Here is a 24,777-nt window from a genome sequence, read left to right on the forward strand (position 1 = left end):
TTGTTCGTCAGTTTATTTTGTTCATTAGATTCCACATATAAGTGAGATCATGTGATATTCGTCTACACAAGGCACATTTCTTATAACAGCAAACAGATATGCACTATCCACTGTATTCATTCATAATCTTGGGTTGTAAGAAATGCAGACAAGCACAGGCTGGCTGAGGCAAGAAAAGGAAACAAAGACATTTAGTACAAGGGCTGTTTCATGAACACAAAAGCTGGAATGCCCCAAAGCCTCAGGAAACACCTCAAACCAGAAGCTGCAGAAACCACAGAGTTCTGTTTCTCTATGTTCATCTCTGCCTTTCTCTGTCCAGTTGCTTGATATTCTCTCTCTCTCTCTCTCTCTCTCTCTCTCTCTCTCTCTCTCTCTCTCTCACCATTGGTTTGCACTCATCTCTGATTTACATGGACCAGTTCCAACCACATGTAGAGATCAACGGGCAAAAGGTGAAGCCCTATTCCAAATTCCCAGCAGCGTCTACACGGGGCCAGCCCCCTAGGTGTGGTAAGTGGGCCCTCCAGAGCACCAAGGGCTGCCAGGGACAGAGCTCTCCTGCAACAAAGGAAACTCTGAGCAGAGAACCCCTTCCCCACAGGAAAAACGGACCTGCGTTCCTAGGCAGCCTTCCCCTGGAAAAGCACCGTGCACTCGGTTCATTCTGTATTTATCTCATACTAAACAGTGAGCACTCAGCAACAGTAATCCCTTATTTCCAAAGGTCTGTTAGGTGGATGTGGGATGGAGAGGTGGGGGCAACTCCGTGTAAACTTTTAAATAGAGAGCTAACAGGGGGAGCCAGTCCTTAAAAGTCACTGCGCCACCACATTCATTTACAACCCCATCATTCAGTCAGAAGTCACCTCCCCATAATAAGTAAGGCGGGGGCTGCAGCGGGACTTCCTGGCCAGCCTACCATTATCTAAAGGTTTTTTTTTGTTAGTTTGTTTGTTTTTTTGGCATTTCAGACATGCTCCTAACCCTACAAGGATGTTTTTAAAAAAATACAACCTTAAGCATTTTTTATCATTTAAATGTTGAACGCTGTTTTCAAGTGGTATTATAGCTGTAAACAGACATAAATAAAGTTATACTGTACACTAGAATCCAATTGAGATGAAACATTTTAGATGTGTGGTAATTTTCTACTACCCCTGAAAAAGAAAATAGAAAGCCACATAGCTAAAAAGAAATATATTGTATTTGTAAGTACTGTTATATAGAATACACCTAAACACAGCATATGTACTAGTAAGTTTACAAATATTTCTCATACCATAGAAGAGCCAATACAGAAATTGTATTTCAGGAACTAACCAGTAAATAAAAAGCAAGCCACAATATAAGATAATCTACTGTAAGATTCACTTGCCAAAGCAAATGTATTACCAAAAATTGGTACCAAATACAAAGCAAAATAAAATAAACTGGAATGATTCTTAGAAAAGGTATCCACAGTACCTGTAAACAAGAACATTCTCTAATAAAAGTGCATACACGCTATAGAACAAAATATCACTTGAAATCATTACACTGTCAGGTATCCAGGAAAAGCAACATTTTCACTAAACTCAATATCTGGTGAACAGTAGGGAAAAGGGAGAATTCTGCTTAAAACTAGCCTGAACCTAGAAGCAATGCCACCATTGCGTTGGAGTCATGTATCCAGACATTCACTTCAAATATTAGATGTAGGAAACTCCCAGATTCTGCTTCTGATTAGCTCTGTGGTCCCTGGGAGAAAGGTACCCACAGGTTGTCTTTGCTCGGATGTTTTACAATGACTACCTCCACCAGTAGGGGGCAGCAGTACTACCCATATCACCTTCCTGGCCATCTGTTAACCCCCACTGAACTCAAGTACCAAAAGAAGGGCATTGGAGGCAAAGTGAGTTTAGGGTATATGTTTGAGAAAATAATACATATGGTCTGTAAGACACAATTTCAAACCTCAATTAATCCGGGCATGATTATTAGGGCATGATTATTAATAATCCAGGCATGATTATTAATAATTCCATAAAACAAAACCACAGTCAGTTCTCAATTCCTTGGGGAGAGTCAGGGGTTCCAGGCCCTCTACCTGCTGTGAACCAAGCAGTTCAGCAGAAGGTATCATCTCCTCCCTTCCCCCAAGACCCCACATCCAGGAAGGGCTGGCCCCAGTGTTAGTCAGTATGAACTGTTGTTGTTCTATACCCAGTTAAGAGGAAAAGAAACTATTCACAAATAAACTAAAAAACAATATTGTTTTCTCAATATTGAGAATTTTTCTTTCATATTTATCAAAAGAGCTATTTTTGACTTTTGTTTAGAAATAGGTTTGTATCAAATATTGTTTCTTTGGATATATAACTAGGAAAACAAGGAGAAACAATTGGTTAAAATTCCTTTGTGCTTTCTCAGGTTCAGAGTCTGTTTCTGAATCGTATCCTACCCAGGGACACGCCTGTCAGGCTCCTCACGCCACACCTGTGCCAGCAGCACTGCCGAGCGTGCAGGAGATGAAGGGTGCTCCTCTCCCCACTCCACAGAGGCTCGGCCTGCAAGGTTCTACACAGATGAGAGGACCACGCAGTGAGTCAAGGCTTCTGCCTGGCCCAGAGCGACTACACGAAGTGTCCTGAATTCAGAGACCATAAAATATGAAAAAGTGAACCTCTTAGAATTGATACCATATGATATGTAGCACATATAAAGGAATAGTATGTATACACTCTACATATGTATATATCTACTCAATAGGTATCTATAATAATAAAAGCATAATATACTAATTAGACCAGACAGCTGAACGACCTTCTGGATGTCCTTCAGACAACCATCAGATAAAGCTGCAGTGGCGGGGGCCAAGGCAGAGGTGGTTAGGGGCGATCGGGCAGGCAGGCAGAGTAGTTTGGGGTGATGAGGCAGGCAGTCAGGCGAGTGGTTAAGAGCCAGTGGTCTCGGATTGTGAGAGGGTGCAGGCTGGGCTGAAGGACTCCCCCCTCCCCCCTGCCGCCGCCACTCACGGATTTCGTGCACGGGGCCTCTAGTTTTATATATAATAGAATGCATATAAAAAGATGATAAAATGGCCCTAGCTGGTTTAGCTCAGTGTATAGAGTGACAGCCTGTGGACTCAAGGGTCCTGGGTTCGATTCAGGTCAAGGGCACATGCCCAGGTTGCAGGCTCGGTCCCCAATGGGGGGGCATGCGGAGGCAGTCAATCAATGATTCCCTCTCATCATTGATGTTTCTATCTCTCTCGTCCTCTCCCTTCCTCTCTGAAATCAATAAAAATATATTTCTAAAAAAGATGGTAAAATGGCTCATTAAAATGTTAGCAGTGCTTATCTCTGGTGGTGGAATTTGAGTTGATTTAGTGATTTTTTTTTCTGTTTTTCTGTTTCTCAGTTTTCCACATGAAGCTTGAATATTGCTTTTGAGTAAAAATGTTACTTTAAGAAAATAACAACAAAAACACTGGTAAATTCAATAGAATTTCGTTTAAAACACAGTGAGGTTTTGTTTTCTTGAGAAGCTAATTCTCAAACTTACATGGAGCAGATGAAGGACTAAATGTAACGGACACCCTCCGAAAGAAGAACCAGGCTGTGTATCGTCGTAACTGGCTATTTAATATGAATAAAGGAAAGAAAGCAGAGGGGAGTCAGACATGGTAAGCATGGTCACCCAGGAAGCTACAGCTTCACATGCATGGCTCCCCCAAGGGGATTAACACCCTGGATTGTTGGGGGACAGGGGAGAAATGAACACGCCCACAGTAGATGTTGGGGTGGCACAGGGGAGGTGCTTGCCTGTCAGTCTAGCCTAGGAGGTGGACCCCATCAGAAGCAGGTGGAAATCTTGGAAAGTTAATTGGTTCTTTGAAGAAGCTCCTGGTTAAAATTCCCAGCCGGAGTTCCCTTGCTCTGTGTGGGGGGACCACAGGGCATTGCGAAGGAGCTCGGGGTCTCAGGGTCTGGGAGACCAGCTTTCAAGTTGCTGATTTGCCAAGCTGGGTGACCTTGGGTAAATCACTTGATGTCTCTGAGCCTCAGTTTCCTCATCTGTAAGACAGTTGATCGTTAAGGTCCCTTTAGGTTCTGTGACTATCTTATTCTAGAGGTAAGAACATTTGAAATCAATAGTCAGGAAGAGACTGCAGGGTTAGCCTGCCCCCGAGGGGCACTTTGTAAGGTGAGCACCTCTTTCTCTCTGGGACCCCTATTTCCCAGCCCCCTGTCTCTGAGCTGGTGCCTCGCTGCCCCTCCAGCTCCCCGCCTGTCTGCATGTCCTCCCCTCTGCCCTGCCCCATGGTGCCTCTGATTCTGGAGGTTCTCCGTGATCCGCTCCCTTTGTAAATGCCCTTCAACTGCCTTCACTCCTGCAGGATGGACAGGCAGCAAATGCGTGCTGCTGAGAGGAGCTGTCTGCAGGAAGCCAGCTGCCTCCGCTAAAGACCCAGCAAACTCCAGGAGGAGGAGCTGAAGGAACAGAACACACAGTGAGAGTGGGCGAGCTCCCTCCCAGGCAGAGGGAGAGAATCACAGTGACAGGTCATCCAATGGTCTTTACCAAAACAGAGCGAGAATAGCATGGCAATGGTGCGGAATGGCATGGGCTGGAAGGCGTGGGGACGGAATAGGGGAGAAATGGACAGATGTAAGCATGGAGGGGGACCTCTGGGTAAATAAGAATGGAGATTTCAACAAGCCAGCTGGGCTTAAACCCTCGGGCTCAGGCGTTCCGCGAAGGATACCAACCAGACGCTGGTGGCCTGCTGACCTCTGTCCCCAGGTGGGGCATGGGACACTCTGAGCTGGCTCTTGGCTGAGGCAGCAATGACCTCGGCAGCCCCTGCTTGGCAGAAGGCCCAGGATGCAGGGGTGCTCTGCTCAGTGGAGACCCTCACATTTGTCCAAGAACCAGGGATCTAGAGCTGGGCTTTGGTGTGTTTTGCTGGAGGCCCCACCCTTTACGCCAACGTCATGGGCTGCAGAGGGGAGGTTGTGACAGTCTGTCCCATGAAAAGCGTGACAGTGCGTTTCCTAAACACCTGTATGTGCAGTGGCCCCGTTTACCTGGAAGCGGCTCAGGGAGGCCGGGAGCAGAGCTCTCGAGGGCTCTGGCCTCCAAAGGCCTGGTGCAGTGGTTCTCAACCTTCTGGCCCTTTAAATGCAGTTCCTCATGTGGTGACCCAGCCATAACATGATTTGCGTTGCTACTTCATAACTGTCATGTTGCTACTGTTATGAACCGTAATGTAAATATCTGATATGCAGGATGGTCTTAGGCGACCCCTGTGAAAGGGGCGTTCGACCGCCAACGGGGTCGCGACCCACAGGTTGAGAACCCCTGGCCTGGTGGCCTATGAGCTCCGCGGCTTCTCAGCTGTGTGGCCTCAGACCGAGGTGCACCCTTCCTTCCTGAGTTATTTCTTGCACCTGCACCAGGAAGGAAATTATAACACCCACTTCTAAGGATTGTTGTGGGGATTACAAGCATTTGCGAAACACCAGGTAAATGCACTTGACATTCCTAAAGTGAGCCACGACCCGGTCAGGGAGAGAGGAAGGCCTGTCTGATGCGGAGTAGTACTTGCGTTACCCTCCCCTCGGTGCTCAGAGCACTTGGTAATTAAAGCACTTAATTAACTAATATCTGTGAGGCAGCTGTGATGAATAATGTTCCAGAGTGTAGATTCCAAGAGAGAGTGTCAAAGGAGTTACGAGCTCCTTGGGAAGCCGACTGTTAACCAGGCGGCATTGCCAGGTGGCTGCCCTCCAGTTATGCGCGAGTGAATCGCAGAGCAATCGGCAGCTCAGGGCCCGGATGGAGACCCGCTTCCTTTCACTTCAGAGCAGGGCTTGGAAACCACAACCCACCCACACAAGTCCGCTTTGGGGATTCGAGATTCAAAGCTTTTAAAATGAATGAACTGCTGCTGGCTTCCCCTGAGGGGTGTGTGTCACTTGGCAGTGTTCCCACTTTGATTCAAGGAAATCTGCCCATGCCATGGTTAGCCGAGAGAGGCCCAGGCACGGGGCCACTCCCTGAGGCAGGCACCCCATTTCCAGGCAAAAATTTAATAGCCAAGCTTTTGGTTACTCGTAAAACCATCATTGATTTCTAACAGTGCCCCTGAGGCTCTGAGGTGTCTTCTGAATCATCAAAGCTAGAGGAAATTTTATGTGCTGAAGGAGCTTTGTTACCTTCTTTGCAAATTGGCAAGTGATGCAGGCAATGAAAGCCTTTCTGTTAACGACAATATTCTATTCATGCTCATGACACTTTCTGCGTGTGTCAAACCAACACGGAGGCCAGCCAACCCCGACACATTCAGGTGCGACTCCCAGGGCTGCAGAGAACCCCAGCCCACCCCGTGCTCCCCAACAGGAAGCGCAGGTACCACCGCCTGCCCGCCCACCAGGCCGGTCAGACAGCTTCCCTCCCATCGTGGAGCAGAGCCCGCGGGGTCTCCCCTCCCCTGCCCCCCCCCCCCCCGCCACCCCACCAAACTATGGTGCTGCGCTGGATTGGGCGTGAGGCTTGGCACGCAGTAAAACGTCTCCATCCAGGACTCAATTTTTGCTCTTCTAGTCATATTTTTGCTTTAAACCTGGTCTGACTTGCTCTCTGTCTATCCTGTCACGTAATACAGGGTAAGCAATAGGGATGCTTAGAAAACATTGTTGAAAGAATAAATAAACATTTTAAATTACTTTGTTTTACTCTTTGTTGTTGCAAGTCTTTGAACATGTACTATGTGCACCGGCACCACCTCTGTTCCTCGGGCTCTTGCCTTTTCTTTCCAGAGACAAACACTGTTACCAGGCTTTTTGTCAATGCGAGTGCCTGCGTGATGCCTTGCCTATGTAAAATGTAGTTATAGATAGCTCTAATATGCATACACCTGTACAATATATTTTCTACAAATGAGAGCTCACTACACATATTTCCTCATGTTGTTTTTATTTATTTATTTTTACTGATTGATTGGTTTCAGAGAGGAAGAGAGAGGGAGAGAGAGACACACCAATGATGAGAGAGAATCATTGATTGGCTGCCTCCTGCACGCCCCCCACTGGGGACTGAGCCCACAACCTGGGCATGTGCCCTGACTGAGAATCGAACCGAGACTTCTTGATTCATAGGTCAGAGCTCAACCACTGAGCTGTGCTGGCTAGGTCTCATGTTGTTTTTATTGTTTTAATTTATATACTAGAGGCCCAGTGATGAAATTCACGCACAGGTACGGTCACTAGGCCTGGCCTGTGATCAGGGCCATCTTCCCCTGCCAGCAGCCAGCCCCGCCCCCCTGCCACCACCCATCCCCGGTTCCCCCTCCACCATCGGGTGATCAAAGCCTGCCAGCTGTGGGGAGGGACCAAGAGGTTGGCGGGCAGGCCCCAATGGATTGGGGCCCGTGGGCTAGAGGCAGCTCCTGTGTTGAGCGTCTGCCCCCTGGTGGTCAGTGCACATCATAGCGACCGGTCATTCCACCATTCAGTTGATTTGCATATTACCCTTTTATTATCTAGGATTGGCAATTGTTTCATTTCAGTACATATACAGAGCATCCTCGTTCTTTGGAATGGTTTCATATATTTTATTGTATGGTTGTACCCACTTTTATTTAACCAGCCCACTGACAGGTGTTAAACTATTTCCATCATTTTGCTTCTACAAACAAAGCAAACACCATGACTAAAAGTCAGGGTCTTTCATTCTGGCCTTGCAGGTAGACATCTCCTCACCAGAGGATCCCCCACCCCCCCCCCCCACACACACACACACTCTCCAGGACAAGGACAAGGGAGCACATGACCAGAGCACATCCCTCTCTTTCCCGGCTGTTTTCTCAGACTCACTGTGCTTGCATGTGACCAGGGCACGGTAGCAGCAGTCCGTGTGTGGGTCCCGCCCACAGAGCCCTTTAGCTCAGCATCCAGAGCTGCCAGGCAGCCTGTGCTGCAAACCACCAGGAAAGACCTGCAGTGACCACAGCCAGGCTTGAGACAAAAGAGTCACAGGCCTCATTCTGAAAAGAGCTTACCTGAACCCTCAATTTCTTTTCCTGGAAAGACCTTAAAAAAATCAATATAGATTCCAAATGGTACTTTTGGGTTACTTCCAGTTGGAAAATCAGGTACTTTTTCCGGGCTCTGCCAATGCTTTATTTTTATGGCACATTGTTTTGTTTCTCTGTCTGAGCCGTCCCAACCACCGCATCCAATGTGCATTCGGGAGGTTCCTGCCGTTCGGACAGTGCAGCCGTTCCGTGGAAGGAGAATCATGACTTCTGCCTACAGGTAACTTCTGAAGTGGGACAACTCAAGCATGTAGCTGTCGATGACATGATTTTCTTCGGTCATGGTCTAAGGCAGACCTGACTGGAAATCCCCCAAGTTAATACCTCTATTTGGTCACCCTGAAATGCTTGAGTTAATGTGGTCTTTTAGTGGTGAAACTGCCAACGGAGGTGACGCTACTCACACTCCCTGACCACAGCAGCGTCCTCAGGGGAGACTTCAGCCACAGGAGGGAGGGCGATGGGCATCCGCCCTGGGAGTATGTGTGCTTGCGAGTGAGTTGGAAGCTTTGGGCTGCCTGTGTGAGAGCAGCCGCCTGCCTGTGCCCCATGCTCACAGCCAGTCAGCCCCTTTGCATTGAGATTCTAATGCAAAGTGTCCACCCAGGTTCCCAGATTCCACGCCAGGTCCTCATGCACCACAGTGGGCAGCTCTCCCGGACTGAATGGGGCTTCACGTGTCTTCTGGGCCCACAGCCAGCTCCCTTCCTGGGTGGAGCTCGGCTGGGGTGTGAAAGTGCATGGGCAGGTTTGTCTGTGCACCTGGGTGGACACTTTGCATTAGAATCTCAAAGTCATCCACACCCCCAAAATGCTCAAAAAGGTAGGCGTGCGTGTATTTACTTTTGTTTGTTTTAAACAAGGACAGCTACAGAAAGAAAGGTATTCTCAATGCTAAACACACTGCTCCTGTTAAAATGAAGGTGACGCGACGGGAAGGGAACAGGCATCCTTCTTCGCTGAAAGAAGGGGGCGAGGGAAGGAGGAAGGCGCAGAGGGTCCGTGTGCTTCAGACGCAGGCACCACCTCATCGGCTTCCTGGACGACCCAGTGAGGCAGGGACTCTACTCCATGCTACAAATAACGAAGCCAGGGCCAGGGAGGTTTGGAAACTTGCCCAAGAAAGTGTGAGAATCAGGATTAGAGCTGAGGGACCTCCAATGACAAAACTCCCAAGACACCATCATAGCTTTTCTTTTCCTAAAATATATTTTTATTGATTTCAGAGAGGAAGGGAGAGGGGAAAGAGAGAGAGAGAAATACCAATGAGAGAGAATCATTGATTGGCTGCCTCCTGCATGCCTCCCATTGGGGATCAAGCACACAACCCCAGGCATGTGCCCTTGACTGGAATCAAACCCGGGACCCTTCAGTCCGCAGGCCGATGCTCTATCCATTGAGCCAAACTGGCTATGGCAATATCATGGCTTTTTAAAACGTGCTTTTGCATGTAGTCAGGGAGGTAAAGAGCAACAACTCTCAAGGCGAAGGCAGTCCAAAGGAGCCACTGAGCATGTGAAAAGGGGAAATGTACACAGAACTCTCCACCCACTTCCCCAGCAGTTTGGGCCCCGGCACCATTTCCTAGTGAGGCCTGGGTCCCGACTGTGAACCACGGAGCAGGACTGGCACCCTCTATTCTCGTCTGCACCTTTAATGCAGTGCTGTGTCCTAGGCTCCGGTCACGACAAACACACAGTAAAACCCCGTCTTCACAAATGTCCAGCTGGCCACTGTCAAGCTGGGCAGCCATAGACAGTTACTGTGTGGGGACACCCAGCTTCATGGAGCCTTTACCATCCCTGGCCCTTGCCCACTAAATACCAGCAGTGCCAGCCATCCCTGAGACAACAAAAGGTGTTCCCCACAGACACCCAAAACAGCCCCTGGAAGGCAGAACCCCCCTGGGAAGCACCCCAGAAATGCAGCGTTAGTAACAGATAAAAAAGGAAGAGTCGATTCAGAGTGGGTTTTGGAGAGACCACTTACAAGTTGTGTGACATTGAGAAGGTCACAATTTCTCCTTCTTGCCTCAATTTATCTGTAAGACGGGGTGCAGGAAGCCGCCCATTGTCTTCACTAGCAGAGAAGCGCAAACAAGGATCCCGGAACGCTGGTGAACCTTGAACCCATGGCAAGGGCCAGAGTTATGCACCGATTGTCTAGTCCTGACAATGGGGGCTCAAGTTATTTCCTGATCAAATAGTCTCAGAGTAAATCCTTCTAATATTTACTGACCTTTAAGATAGTCTGTCTGCTACTGCAATTACCTGCCTAAGAGCTAGATGTGTATCCAATATTGAATAAAAGGCTGGCGAGGCCTGGGCACCAGTGGAAGTCCTTTCTCTTGAGTTGGGCTTGCCCGCCTGGCCCCCAATATTTCCAAATTATTATTTCGTGTCTCATCTCTTTCATTTGCGTACGGCCCCTCCTCCAGATCCTGAACCCTGAACCACGAGGGACGTGGGGAACATTCACAACAGGGATTCGGAATCACCTCCTTCCCTCTGCCACTTGGTGTAAATGCCAAACGTGATCAAGCTCATGAGATGACTTTTGAACCTCAAACCCCACTGAGCCCTATAAACGCAACAAGCCGCAATACTCGGGGTCCCTGCCCCACTCCCCACCGTGCACAGCGAGCGGGCATGGCTCACGGCTCACTTTCCCGGCACAAAATTTCCTTCGTTTGACCACGGGGGAAGCAATCGGTTAAATGATACTTCGGCATAAATGGGTGACAGCAGACCCTCCACTTCTCCCAAAGGAGAGATTCCCAGAGAGGAACTTCACGACACCCAAAAGGAGCCTTTCTTCCGAGGCCCTGCAGGCTAGTGGGAGACACCGCTGGGTTCTGCTGCGCTGGGATTGGGAGATGCGCAGGCTCCCAGGTAGAGCGCCGGTGCCGAGGCCCAGAACAGGCGAGAGCTGGCTCAGCGGCTTCCACTCCTGCTAGCTTCAGCCAAGTGGCCTCGCCATGCCTGGGTTTCCTCCTCCATAAAGTAGGGTAAGTAACGCCCCGTCTAAGGGCCCTTGGATGAGCCAATATATGTGAAGGTCCTCCACCAATATTTACACACACACACACACACACACACACACACACACACACACACATTTAAAATGCCAATGTGACCTTACACGGGGATCCAGCTACTACATTTACAAGTTAGGGTGGTTTTGCTTCTCTAGGGAAAGGCAGACTGTCCAGTTCTTTGCACTCGGATTATATGTTGGTGTATATTTACAGGTTCTGCTTATGCAAATCCCAAGTCCCACTTCTATCTATTGCACACTCCGTGCGTGACAGCATTCACGAAGGTTCCTTTAAGGATGAATGATTTTCCTATGTCAGCATCCGTATTGAGAGGAAAGCCCATTTTAGAACACACGCCAGAAAGCCCTGAGGGCGACTTCCATTCGGAACCAGACTAATGGAGTGGAAGAGGCCCAAGTCCTGCTTTCCGTTCTGGCACATAAATCCCTGACTGCTTTAACACTAGATTGCCCAAGGAAGTCATTTTGACTGCTTTTTAATTTCAATTAGAAAAACAATTATGTATATAAGGACACAATGTCTTAGAATTTTGTGGCTTTTTGTACAACATATAAATGCATTTATTAATAATTGTAGTTACCTCCCCCTCCTTCATTTCCGGTATATATATGTGTTATACCTATATTGCCCAAAAGCAGTCATTTTGACTGCTTGGGAAATTTTGGACTCTTATTATTGAATTGAGTAAATTTCTTATATGACCAGTTCGGCTCTGTATTGATATAACAGTTTTCATTTTTTTTCGATTACCGTCACATGATAACATACAAGTACATGATAAATTGTCGATACTTGATAAGTTACAGTTGCTCAATAAGCTAAACTAGTACTTGTTAGAATCTTTATGCAGTGATACTTGTTCTAATAAGTTGTTTATTTTATTTCTTTTGCGCCCTAAATTCATGAAAGAAATGTCGAATAGAAGTGAGTTATTGGAAAAGCTAAGGAACATAAGTGAAGAGTGCTCCGATATTATTCTTTCACGATGCAGTCATTTTGACTGCTTTTGGGCAATATAGGTATATACTAAGTTTCAGTCTTTCTAGTGTTAAACCACCTTCTCTCCATGTCAGGTTTCCTGAACTAAAAGCAAGGGATAGAGGTCACTTCACTAAAAAGACTTGCCTCTTATTAGAGGTTGTGGGGATTAGATGAAATTAGATGTAAAATACTCTCTCTGAAGCACAATCAGATTGTGAACGCACAGCAGTGGTCTACAATTTTCATCTCGCATCACCATTGAGCAATCCCTCCCAGTGCATAAATATAGGGTCTCCCCAAAATGTATATATACAATGTCTGTGGATTCTATTACATTTTGAAAATGAAATATATTTTAATAAGTGCTGCCTTTATCATTATTCAAAGTGTATATGTATGTATTTAAAAACTATATGTAAAGTACTACCATGCTAACATATTACTTATGTTACACAATAATACAAATGCTTAAAAAATAAGATAAAGATTAAACAAATAATGCTTTAAAGTAATTTTGTATTGTTTTATTTATTTATGGTACAGAAACCTTTAAGAGCTCAAAAACAGTACTATTATCTATAAATATCTTTTTAGTGAAGAGTGATATGATTGAACACACTTCACTATTTTTGATTCTTTAACATTTTTTGAGATAGCATTTGAAGGTCTGATTGATAGTGGTTGATTTTGATACTTTTAAAAAAAATTATTTTTATTTATTTCAGAGAGGAAGGGAGAGGGAGAGAGAGAGAGATAGAAACATCAGTGATGAGAATCATTGATCGGCTGCCTCCTGCACCCCCCCCCCCCCCCCCCCCCCGGATATGGAGCCTGCAACCTGGGCATGTGCCTTGACCTGGAATTGAACTGTGACCTCCTGGTTCATAGGTCGACACTTAACCATTGAGCCACTCTGGCGGGGCTGTTCAAACAATCTCGATTATTCGGAATACATGGCCCTGTCAGACTTGAGTAGGTCGACATTGTTTTACCTGTAGCCTGGCCCACAGAAACCTGGGTTGTGAGTAGAAGTGACCTTTGCCATCTTGCTGTTTGCTTGGGTTTGCTTTATCAGGCTGTGATTCTGTGCAGGATCCTTTTGAAGTCAATGTTCTACTTGTCAAAAATGAATTTTCCTTAAAACCAGATAATTTGACAATCTAGTAAAACAGACACACCTAGGCTATTTATAAGATTCGGAACAAAAGCCACTAAGGTGCCACTTCAACCCTCTGACGGGGAGCTTCCTGCCAGGACTCCCTTACATTCACGTGACGGTGACCATCTGAGAGACTAACTCAGCCAGGGCCCCTGAGACACTCTGAATATTAAATGCTGGCAAAAGTTAGTTTACTTTTTTTTTTTTTTTAATATATTTCATTGATTTTTTTACAGAGAGGAAAGGAGAGAGACAGAGAGTTAGAAACATCGATGAGAGAGAAACATCGATCAGCTGCCTCCTGCACATCTCCCACTGGGGATGTGCCCGCAACCCAGGTACATGCCCCCGACCGGAATCGAACCTGGGACCCTTCAGTCCGCAGGCCGACGCTCTCTCCACTGAGCCAAACCGGTTTTGGCTAGTTTACTTTTTAAGATAAAAATAAATACCACTAGAAGTCCAGATTATTTTCTCCTTACTCTCCAAGGCCACATTCATTGTCTAATAAGGTAGCCTTAGTAACACATGGCTCTTTATTATTATTATTATCTTTAATCCTCACCCGAGAATATGTTTATTGATTTTTTTTAAAGAGAGAGAGAGAGAAACATCGATGTGAGAGAGAAACATCGATAGGTTGTCTCTAGTACATACCCCTAACCAGGGATCAAACCTGCAACCTAGGTTTGTGCCCTGACTGGGAATCAAACCCACAACCTTTTGGTGTATGGAATGATGCTCCAATCAACCGAACTGCCTGGCCAGGGCCACACATGGCTCTTTAAATCAAGCATGTCAAACTCAAAGGCTAACACAGGCCAAATAAACAAGGTTTACGTTTATGTGGGCCGCAAAAAAAAAAAAGCTTCAATTTTCACAGAAACATAGGTTTATTTCGATAGAGACATGCTGAATACAAAGGGTTGAAATAAATGAATAATCGTTAACATAGAATAATAGAACATTTTAATAAAATTAATTTTTTTTCTTGAACATTAACTTTCCAGACACTGAATGACTGCACAAATTAATAAGCGTAACACCAATAAACCTATTTTTCTTGTTCTCCGAAAGCAAAATATTTCCTGTTGCGCACACCAAACAAGTCAGTCCAAGACTAATGACATGGCAATCGGCTGCTGAAATATTCCCTGCTAGTTAGAGGAGAGAAATGGTGCGCCTGCGCGTAAGGTGCGTAAGGGAAATGAATGCAACACCATTATGGTAATCAGTCATTAGCGAACGTTGTAGTTCATTATTAATAATTATGTATAACAGGATATTGTAAAAATTAAGCTACGAAATTTTTATTAAAACGCTTCTTATATACCGTTATGTTGGCTGGGCCGCAAAAATATTCATTGTGGGCCACAGGTGGCCCGGGGCGCGAGTTTGACATGCTTGCTTTAAATAGAACCAAGAGGAGACAGACTAGGTGAAGCATGACCATAGAAACTGTCTGCTTTACAATTTATTTTTTTAAATATTTTTTATTGATTTCAGATAGGAAGGGAGAGAGAGATAGAAACATCAATGATGAGAGGGAATCATTGATCGGCTGCCTCCTGCACGCCCCCTACCCGAGCCTGTGCCCTTGACAGGAATCAAACCTGGGACCCCTCAGTCCGGAGGCCGATGCTCTATCCACTGAGCCAAACCAGCTAGGGCCGCTTTACAGTTCAGCCAAGAACTGGCCCCCCAGGTTTTTCAGGTGACTGACAGCATGAAATTGGCATATGCCGACCTATGTTTCCAGCATCAGTGACTGTTTGCCTGGGTGAGGAGGCAAACACCGCTTTGCAAAGGTGGGAAAATTGGATCAGTGGGAGCCGAGGAAGCTATCAAACAATCACCCAGCAGTCCAACCCTCACCTGAACGGAAGGAGAGTCCTTCTCCGAAGAATGTCTCCCTCCGGAGCCGCCCTCTGAGGAGAGGAGTCATTATGCGTCCGGCTGCAATGGCGAGGAGAGGGGAACATGAATAGTTCGGTAGGAAAAATATCTTTCCTGCCCACTTTGCACAAGGCCGTGACAGAGGAGGTGATGAAGTGGGAATTCTTTTCATTTGCGTTTGCCTTGTGGATCTGATCCTGCAGGAGAGTGAATTACGGGAGGTTTGAGTGCCTTGCTGCTGGTGGGTGTTGGAAGACGTATAGCTGATTTCTGTTACAGGAAACAACATCTGTTTTTACTCAGGGACCAAATAATGTTGTTCAAAGTCTGGCTGAGCAATTGGGTATTTCTTTTTTTTTTTACTGGCAAACCCAGCATGGTGCCTTATAAATCTGAAACTAACACCTTTCTCTTAACTTGTTCCTTCTGCTGACACGTCGGAAAACAGAAAGGTTTATATGCTTCCCTCCACGCGTGGTCCTACAGTTCCCTTTACACTAGATGGCATTTGCACCAGCTCAGGGGCGGGGTGCCTGGTGCTGTCTGCAACCTGTCCTCTAGTCCCTCAAACCTCTCCCCCAACCCCCACGCCACACCCCCTGGGCTGACAGTCAATCTCTCTGTTCTGATGCCGCAATTCCCTTCCTTGGTCAAACCATGGTGCCAAGTGGAAAGTGGTCTCTGTCCAACAGTCGAAGAAAAGTAAGTTACTTTTAAAAAATGGAGTCTGGCCCAGCCGGGTGTGACTCAGTGGTTGAGCATTGACCTATGAACCAGGGTTGCCGGCTCAATCCCCAGGGGGGGCGTGCAGGAGGCAACCAATCAATGATTTTCTCTCATCATTGATGTTTCTAGCTCTCTCTCCCTTTCCCTTCTCTGAAACCCATAAAAATATATATATTTTTTTTTTTTAAAATGGAGGTCTGCACACACAGAGCACAGTATAAAAAGTGCACTAATCTTAAGTACACAACTTGGTGATTTTCCCGTGTTAAACACCAGACCAAGATCTAGAACAAGCATGTCAAACTTGTGGCCCGCGGGCTGCATGTAGCCCACAAAGAATATTTTTGCGGCTGAGCCAATATAACGGTATGTAAGAAACGTTTTAATAAAAATTTCGTAACTTAATTTTTACAATATCCTGTTATACATAATTATTAATAATGAACTACAACGTTCGCTAATGACTGATTACTATAATTGTGTTGCATTCATTTCCCTTACGTGCAGGCGCACCATTTCTCTCCACTAATACTAGCAGCAAATATTTCAGCAGCCGATTGCCATGTCATTAGTCTTGGACTGACTTGTTTGGTGTGCACAACAGGAAATATTTCACTTCGGAGAAGAAAAATAGGTTTGTGTTACACTTATTAATTTGTGCAGTTATTCAGTGTCTGGAAAGTTAATGTTCAAGAAAAAATTAATTTTATTAAAATGTTCTATTATTTTATGTTAATGATTACTCATTTATTTCAGCCCTTTGTATTCAGCATGCCTCTACTGAAAAAAACCTACATTTCTGTGAAAATTGAAGCTTGTTTTTTTGCGGCCCACATAAACTTAAAAACCTTCTTTATTTGGCCTGTGTTAACCTTTGAGTTTGCCATGTTTGATCTAGAACATTCTCAGCACCTGGAATTTTCTCTCACACACCCTCCCAGTCCCACCCTGCCCTGGGGCAACTGCTATTCTGATTTCTATAAACATTGATTCTCCCCATGACCCAGATATTCACTATGTGATAACTGATTTCTCAGGAGGAGCTCATGTTAACCAAATTCGTAAGTCAGATGTATAGAATAGAGATGCAATTTATTAATTTGCAGTTAGACTTGCAGTTTTCCCAGGCACTCATTCCCAGCTGGCTAAGCCTCTCTCTTGCCAGAAGCATGAGACATACTCCAAGTCAACTTCCTAAGACTCTCATTTCCCCTGGGCAAGGGCTGGTGAGCACTGGTAACATTTGTTGCAATGGTTCTTTTTGCTGCAGTCTTCCATAGCAGCACTTCTTTAAAGCTAAAATAAGCCCAACACTAACAATACCAAGAGTTGGCAAGGATGTGGAGCGATTGGAACTCCCTGGTAGAATGTAAGTTGATAAAATGTCTTTGAGAAAGTGCATTGCAGTATCTACAAAAACTAAACAAACGCCTACCTTAGGGCAAGCACATCTGTTTCTAGGTTTTTACCTAACAAATAGGTACCTATGTGGTCACCAAGACATGTGCCAGGATTTTGGCAATAGCTTTATTTGTAATAGCCAAAAATAGGGCGTTGCCCGAAGGCCCTCTCTATGGAGAACAGATAAATACCATGAAATGCCACTCATCAATGAAGCAGAAAGACAATAGTGACACATGTAGTAAGCGGCAGAGCCAAGATTTGAACCCAAGCACAGTAGTGCCAGAGCCTTGCTCTTAAACATCCAATCTCCTGCCTCTCCACATAATGTAATAGTCACAGTGCTCTCCTGTACTGCTGGTGGGAGTATAAATTTGAAGGCCATTTGGGAAGTGAGTTAGCAATCTGTCATAAAATAGGAATGGATTTGTCATAAAATCTAGCAGTGAGTCCACTGAGATACACTCTAACCAACACTCACAGCTGACACAAAGAAATGTATGCAAGCAAAGTTGTGATAGAGGAAAGAATAAATAAACTGTCACATAGTCCTTAGATGGAATGTTGTTATAGCCATTAAGACAATAATCTTTATCTTCATGTATCTATTTAAAATGTGAATAGATCTCATGACCTACTAAAAACATGAATAAATGCTAAAAATATGTGATTAACAGAGCAAAAAATGCAACCCACAGAATGGGGGACAATATTTGCCAATCATATATCTGACAAGGGATTAATATCCAGAATGTTTAGAGAACTCAAGGGGAAAAAAACACTGACAAAAAATTGAACAAAGGACTTGAATAGACATTTCTCAAAGAAGATATACAAATGTCCAATAAGCAAATAAAAAGAGGCTCAATATCAATATTCATTATGGCAATACAAATTAAAACTATAATGATTTACCACCTCACAGTCATCAAGATGACTATTAAAAACACACACACAGAAAATAAATATTGGTGAGAAATTGAACTACTTGTGCACTGTTGGTGCTAATGTAAAATGGTACAGCCCCTCTGGAAAACAGTATGGTGGTTCCTGAAAAAAATTAAATATAAAATTACCATGTGATCCAGCAACCTCACTTATAAGTATATACCCAAAAGAATTGGAAAGCAGGGTCTTGAAAAGGTACACCCATGTTTATAGCAGCATTATTCACAATAGCTAAAATATGGAAACAACCTAAGTATCCATCTATGAGTAAATGAATAAGCAACATATGGTATGTGCATACAATGGAATATTATTCAGCCTTAAAAGGAAAGAGATTCTGACACATGCTACAACATGAATGGGCCTTGAGGACGTTATGCTAAGTGAAACAAGTCAGTCACAAAAAGACAAATACTGCATGATTCCACTCAGAGGAGGTATTTATAGTAGTCAAATTCATAGAAACAGAAAGTAGAATGGTGCTTGCTGGGGGCTGGCTGGGGGAGAGGAGAATTAAGAGTCATTATTTAATGAGGACAGAGTTTTAGTTTTACAAGATGAAAAGTGATGGGGATGGCCCTAGCTGGTTTAGCTCAGTGGATAGAGTGTCGGCCTGCAGACTGAAGGGTCCCAGGTTCAATTCCCGGTCAAGGGCACATGCTCCTGTTGTGGGCTTGATCCCCAGTAAGGGGCATGCAGGAGGCAGCGGATCCATGATTCTCTCTCATCATTGATGCTTCTCTCTCTCCCTCTCCAAAATCAATAAAAATATATTTAAAAAATAGATATGTGTGTGTATATATATATATATATATATATATATATAGCAATGGAGATGAATGATGGTGACAGTTGCACATTATGAATGTATTTAATACCACTGAACTGTACAGTTAAAATGGTTAAGATGGTAAATGTTGCCCTGGCTGATGTTGCTCAGTGGTTGGAGCATCGTTCCGTACATGGAAAGGTTGCAGGTTTAATCCCCAGTCGAGGTCCATACGGTGGCAACCTATCAATGTTTCTCTCTCACATCAATGTTTCTCTCTCTCTCTCTTTCTCTCTAAAGAAGACAAAATCAATAAACGTATCCTTGGGTGACAATTTTTTAAAAAAAGGTAAATGTTATGTGTATTTCATCACGATTAAAAAATATATTGCCCTAACTGGTTTGGCTCAGTGAATAGAGCGTCAGCCTGCAGACTCAAGGGTCCCGAGTTCGATTCCGGTAAAGGGCATGTACCTTGGTTGCGGGCACATCCCCAGTAGGAAGTGTGAAGGAGGCAGCTGATCGATGTTTCTCTCTCATCGATGTTTCTAACTCTCTATCCCTCTCCCTTCCTCTCTGTAAAAAATCAATAAAATATATTTAAAATATATATATATATTAAAACTTTATGACCAGAAAGTAGGGAAAGATACTTTAAGTAGGACACAAAAAAAAACACTACCATGAAGAAAAGGTGTATCTAGACTACATTTTAATTAAGAACTTCTGTCCAGCCCCAGCCGGCATAGCTCAATGGTTGAGCATTGATCTGTGAACCAGGAGGTCACGGTTCAATTCTCAATCAGGGCACATTCCCAGGTTGCAAGCTCGGTTCCCAGTGCGGGGCATGCCGGAGGCAGCCGATAGATGATTCTCTCTCATCCTTGATGTTTCTGTCTCCCTCTCCCCTCTCCCTTTCTCCCTGAAATCAATAAAAATATATTTAAAATACTCACACAGAAAACCTTCTGTCCATTGTAAGAAACCCAAGAGATCCAGAAGCCAAGCTGAAGAGAGGAGAGGATATTTAACTGCAAATAGATTGAAATTCCATGGTCGAAAGAACTCCCATGGACAGTAAGGAATCAGTGTTGTTTTCCTAGTTGTGACAAATGTAAGGTAACATGTTAACAATAGGGGAAATGGGTAAGGGCGATGTGGGAATGCTCTGAATATTTTCCTGTGCAACTTTTATAGACAGTAGTCCCCATCTTACCCACAGTGGACTTCCCCAACCATCAGCACTGCCTGTTCCTGACAGCCCACCATGGACATCGTCATGGCTCAAAGATCCATCCTCCTCACATAATTGTCAGATCAGCAGTAGCCTAACGCTGTGTCACAATGCCTACCTCATTCCCCTCTCTTCCTCTCATCATACAGGCATTGTATCATCACACATCATCACAATAAGGAAGGTGAGTACAGTACAGTATTTGGAGAGCAAGATCACATTCACATAACTTTGAGTACCGTTTATTGTTATAGCTGTCCTATTTCATTTTATTTGTTGTTGTTCATCTTTGTGCCTAATTTATACATTAAGTTTTATCATAGGTATGTATGTATAGGAAAAAACATAGTATTGATGGGTTTGGGAGGTCTCTGTTCCAAGAGGGAACTATTATAAATCAAAAGCTATTCAAAATAAAAGGTTTATTTTTGAGAAACATTGATTTGTTGTTCCACTTATTTATGCATTTGTTGCTTGTTTCTTGTGCCCTGACTGGGGATCAAACCCCCAACCTTGGCATATAGACGATGCTCAACTGTGTCAGTCAGCCAGAGCTAAAAAGTTTACATGTTTTTAAAAACAGGTGAGAATCGAAATGTATATAATTGGCTGTTCTCTTTGGGTTTAAATTAAGGAGATATCTCCTTTTTTCTCTCCATTTCCCCCAATGTTGTAGATCATGTATTAAATGGAATTCCATGCAAATGTATTCACCATCTCACATTTAAGAATCATCATAAATGTGTGAAGGGTAAGGGATTTCCACATGTTCACGTACCAATGCCATCTCTTTTCCGCTCACAGTGGGAACTCTAACTTATAACTAAGGGGAGGGGAAGAGACACATCTACACTGAGGTCATGGAGCATTTGGTAACAGGAGAAAGGTTTCCAAAATCGAAAAGGACTCAAAAGTCTGATCAATAAGAAAAAAAATAAAAAGCATGGATTAAGAGAGCTTTATAACCAATTGAAGGTTTAAATCATTTAAATAATATTAATTTTCCCCCAAAGTGTGAATATGAGAGACTCCATCGGCCAGAATCTCCTTTTATAAAACCCAGACAAGGAATTCGGGTATTTTTTCACACAGACCATCCTGTGCAGATGCTCAAATCGTTGCAGCTCCCCGTATTTAAGTCCCTCCGGGACCCATTTGGGTCTTCAGTCAGGAAAAATAGGAGTAAGCCTTTATATAGGGGTTAATTACCTTTATTGCATGATAATTTCCGATGGCATTTATCAGACATAGGAACTCGGCCACAGTCCTCTAGGGATCACGATGGAGACTTTCCTGCTTTGGGTGTAAGAAAGCCTTCTAGCCCTGGCCAGTTTGGCTCAGTGGATAGAGCATCGGCCTGTGGACCAAAGGGTCCCGGGTTCGATTCCGCTCAAGGGCATGTAATTTGGTTGCAGGCTCCTCCCCAGCCCAAGCCCTGACATGGCTCGTTCAGGAGGCAACCAATCGATGTGTATCTCTCACATCGATGTTTCTGTCTTTCCCTCTCTCTTCCACTCTCCCTAAAACTCAATGGAGAAATATCCTCAGGTGAGAATGAACAACAACGAAAGTAAAAAATAAATGAAACATTTAAAATTATTAAAAGAAAAAAAAAGATAGAAAGAAAGAAAGAAAGCCTCTGCTTGGCCAGTGCTCACCGTCGAGGCTAAATTGTTAAATCTGGTCACTGAACGAGCAGCCTTCCCCGCTGCCTTCAGAATGAGAAACCTGGGCCGTGCCTTTCCGTGTGGGGCTGAACACGGGAAAAGGTAGTGAAGGTCAGAATATTCTTTTCATTGTTACTTGATTGTTTTCACCACAGAAGGAAGACCTCAATTAATTCATACTATGTGCAGACGCATGAAGAAGCAGAGAATTTTGATTGACCTTTATTGTCACTGAAGCGTTTTACAAAGTGACAAATCTTTTAGAGTCACAGAACAATGGACGAGGAGCCTTCCTCCATTGAATTTCATGCCTGTACATCTGCTAAGGTGGTAGCTGCAAATTTGAAACTGAGCTTGCGCCAGTGGTTCCCAAACTGTGCACTAAGGAACCCTGGAGGAACCATAAACCCCCAGTATGCCATGGGACACTTTGTTCCCAGGAACCAAGAGTTCCCAATGTCAACGTTAGATTGCAGATATGTGCCTTTTCAGCTGACATCTTATCTTTGTGGAGCTGGGGTTTTTTTCAGCTGCTGCAATAAAAAGCAAGAACCAGCCTGGCTTCTAGACGCATCAGGATGATGACTTTGATGTGGTACACCTGACACTACATGATACTGTATATCAACTGTAATTGAAAAAAATTAAAAATTAAAAAAGCAAGAACCAGGTGAAAATCCATGTGGAACAGGAAAGGAGGGTGTTGTGTCCAATGATTCTGAGGACTGAGAAATTGTGCAGTGACCGCTAGGTGTGCTGGCCCACTAGCAAGGAAGAATGGTTATTGAAGGGTGACATGAAATATTGTTTTTTTATTTCGATTTATGTGTATTAGTTTTTCACACGGCTACCGTTGTGCAGATATAAAGACTTACTAAGTTGTGTAGATGCTACTACTAAAGATGCTACTACTTTGACCAAAGGGCTCCGTGAACACTTCCCACAGCACAGAAAGGAGGCCCTGCACTGAGAAAGCTCGGGGACCTCTGGGGCAGCGGCCACCACTGGTGGTCCGAGAGGTGGGGACGGTTGGCGACCGCTGCTCTGGAGCAGCCCAGGATTGTCCTCAAATGAATAAAGTGGGTGAAAACAAACCCAGGGAGTGCAACATGACTTGTTCATATTGTTTTTTAATTCTACCTATTATTTTCCCCAAGTTGAATGGTCCATTAAGCTTTAGTTCTCCATCTCCCAAACCCAAATATACACTTTAAAATGTTATTAAAGAAAAACATCTCTTTATTTATTTATTTATTTATTTATTTATTTTTTAATCTTCACCCGAAGATATTTTTCCATTGATTTTTAGAGAGAGTCAAAGAGAGAGGGAAAGACAGAGAAATATTGATGTGAGAGAAACACATCGATTGGTTGCCTCCTGCACGAGCCCTGACCAGGTCCTGGGCCGGGGAGGAGCCTGCAACCGAAGGACATGCCCTTGACCAGAATCAAACCCAGGACCCTTTGGTCTGCAGGCCGACACTCTATCCACTGAGCCAAACTGGCTAGGGCAAAGAAAAACATCTCTTTACAATAGATACTATTCCTCCAATGAATAAAGCATAATACTTTGAATCAGATTCAAGATTTCTGTTCCCCAGTCATCTATTAACTAACTGGCAGCCTTAAGCAGTTAACTGAAAATCCCATTTGCTGCAGACCCAAGGCATCTTTTTTTAAAAAATAAAATTAGAGCTCTCTGAGAAGTCAGAGGCAAAAAAATACGAACACTTACAAGCAAGGTTATAAATGAAAAGCAAACAAAAACCCCCACCATGAATGACAACTCAATTAATGAAACCTCTGGAAAAAATCTTCGATGTGTCAATGCTGTCTCTGATTAAACTTCAAGGACCAGAAAACACCTCATGAATCACGTCTGACAGTGGCGGTCTGTATTTCATTACAGTTCAAGGACACACAGCGAGGGAATCAACCAAGCTCCTTGTCACCTGCCCTCCAAGTGTTCCTGCACAGCCAGATAAATGTGTGGGTTGGTGATATCCATCCCCCAGCCTCCTCCTCCCACATCCCTCTGCCCCACCCTGCCGGCAACTCAATGTTTGAGCCTCAGAATTTTGCTACTTTCTAGACTTCAACTTCTATTAGAATTTGAGGGGCTTGAGCCATCAGCATTTGGGCATCCTGACTGATGGCTTCTTTCCAATGCTCTGGCTGCGCTGTGCTTCCGTTTCCTCATTGGAAAATAGGGAAAAGAACAATTTCTACCTCATAATGTTACTGTAAAATTAAACTCACAAATACACAAAGAATTCACAATAGCACTTGTGGCCCTTAGTCAATGTTGGCTATTATTATTAGGATAAGTATCCATTATGCAATTGCTGAATCAAATGAGGATAGTATTTTTTAGGCTTTTGAAATGTATATTCCAATTTTCCTAGAGAAATTTTTAAATCAACTTACCTTTATATTTTTTGAGAGGCCTGTTTACCTGAGTTCATATCATCAACACTGGATATTCTAATTTTTGAAAAATTGCCAATTTGATTATTTTTTTTATTATTTTAAATATATTTTTATTGATTTCAGAGAGGAAGGGAGAGGGAGAGAGAAATGGAAACATCAATGACGAGAGAATCACTGATCAGCTGCCTCCTGCATGCCCCACACTAGGGATCGAGCCCCAACCCAGGCATGTGCCCTTGACTGAGAATCTAACTGTGACCTCCTGGTTAATAGGTTGACGCTCAACCCCTGAGCCACACCACACCGGCCAGACAACCAATTTTATTTTTAGACTATCATCTTCTACTGTACCCAGTCCACCCCGAGATGTAATTGGGTTTTCTACCATGTTGTGGCACGATTTAAGTACAATGGGGCCTTGACTT

This window comes from Myotis myotis, unplaced genomic scaffold, assembly GCF_014108235.1.
Source record: "Myotis myotis isolate mMyoMyo1 unplaced genomic scaffold, mMyoMyo1.p scaffold_m19_p_3, whole genome shotgun sequence".
NCBI classification, from domain to species: domain Eukaryota; kingdom Metazoa; phylum Chordata; class Mammalia; order Chiroptera; family Vespertilionidae; genus Myotis; species Myotis myotis.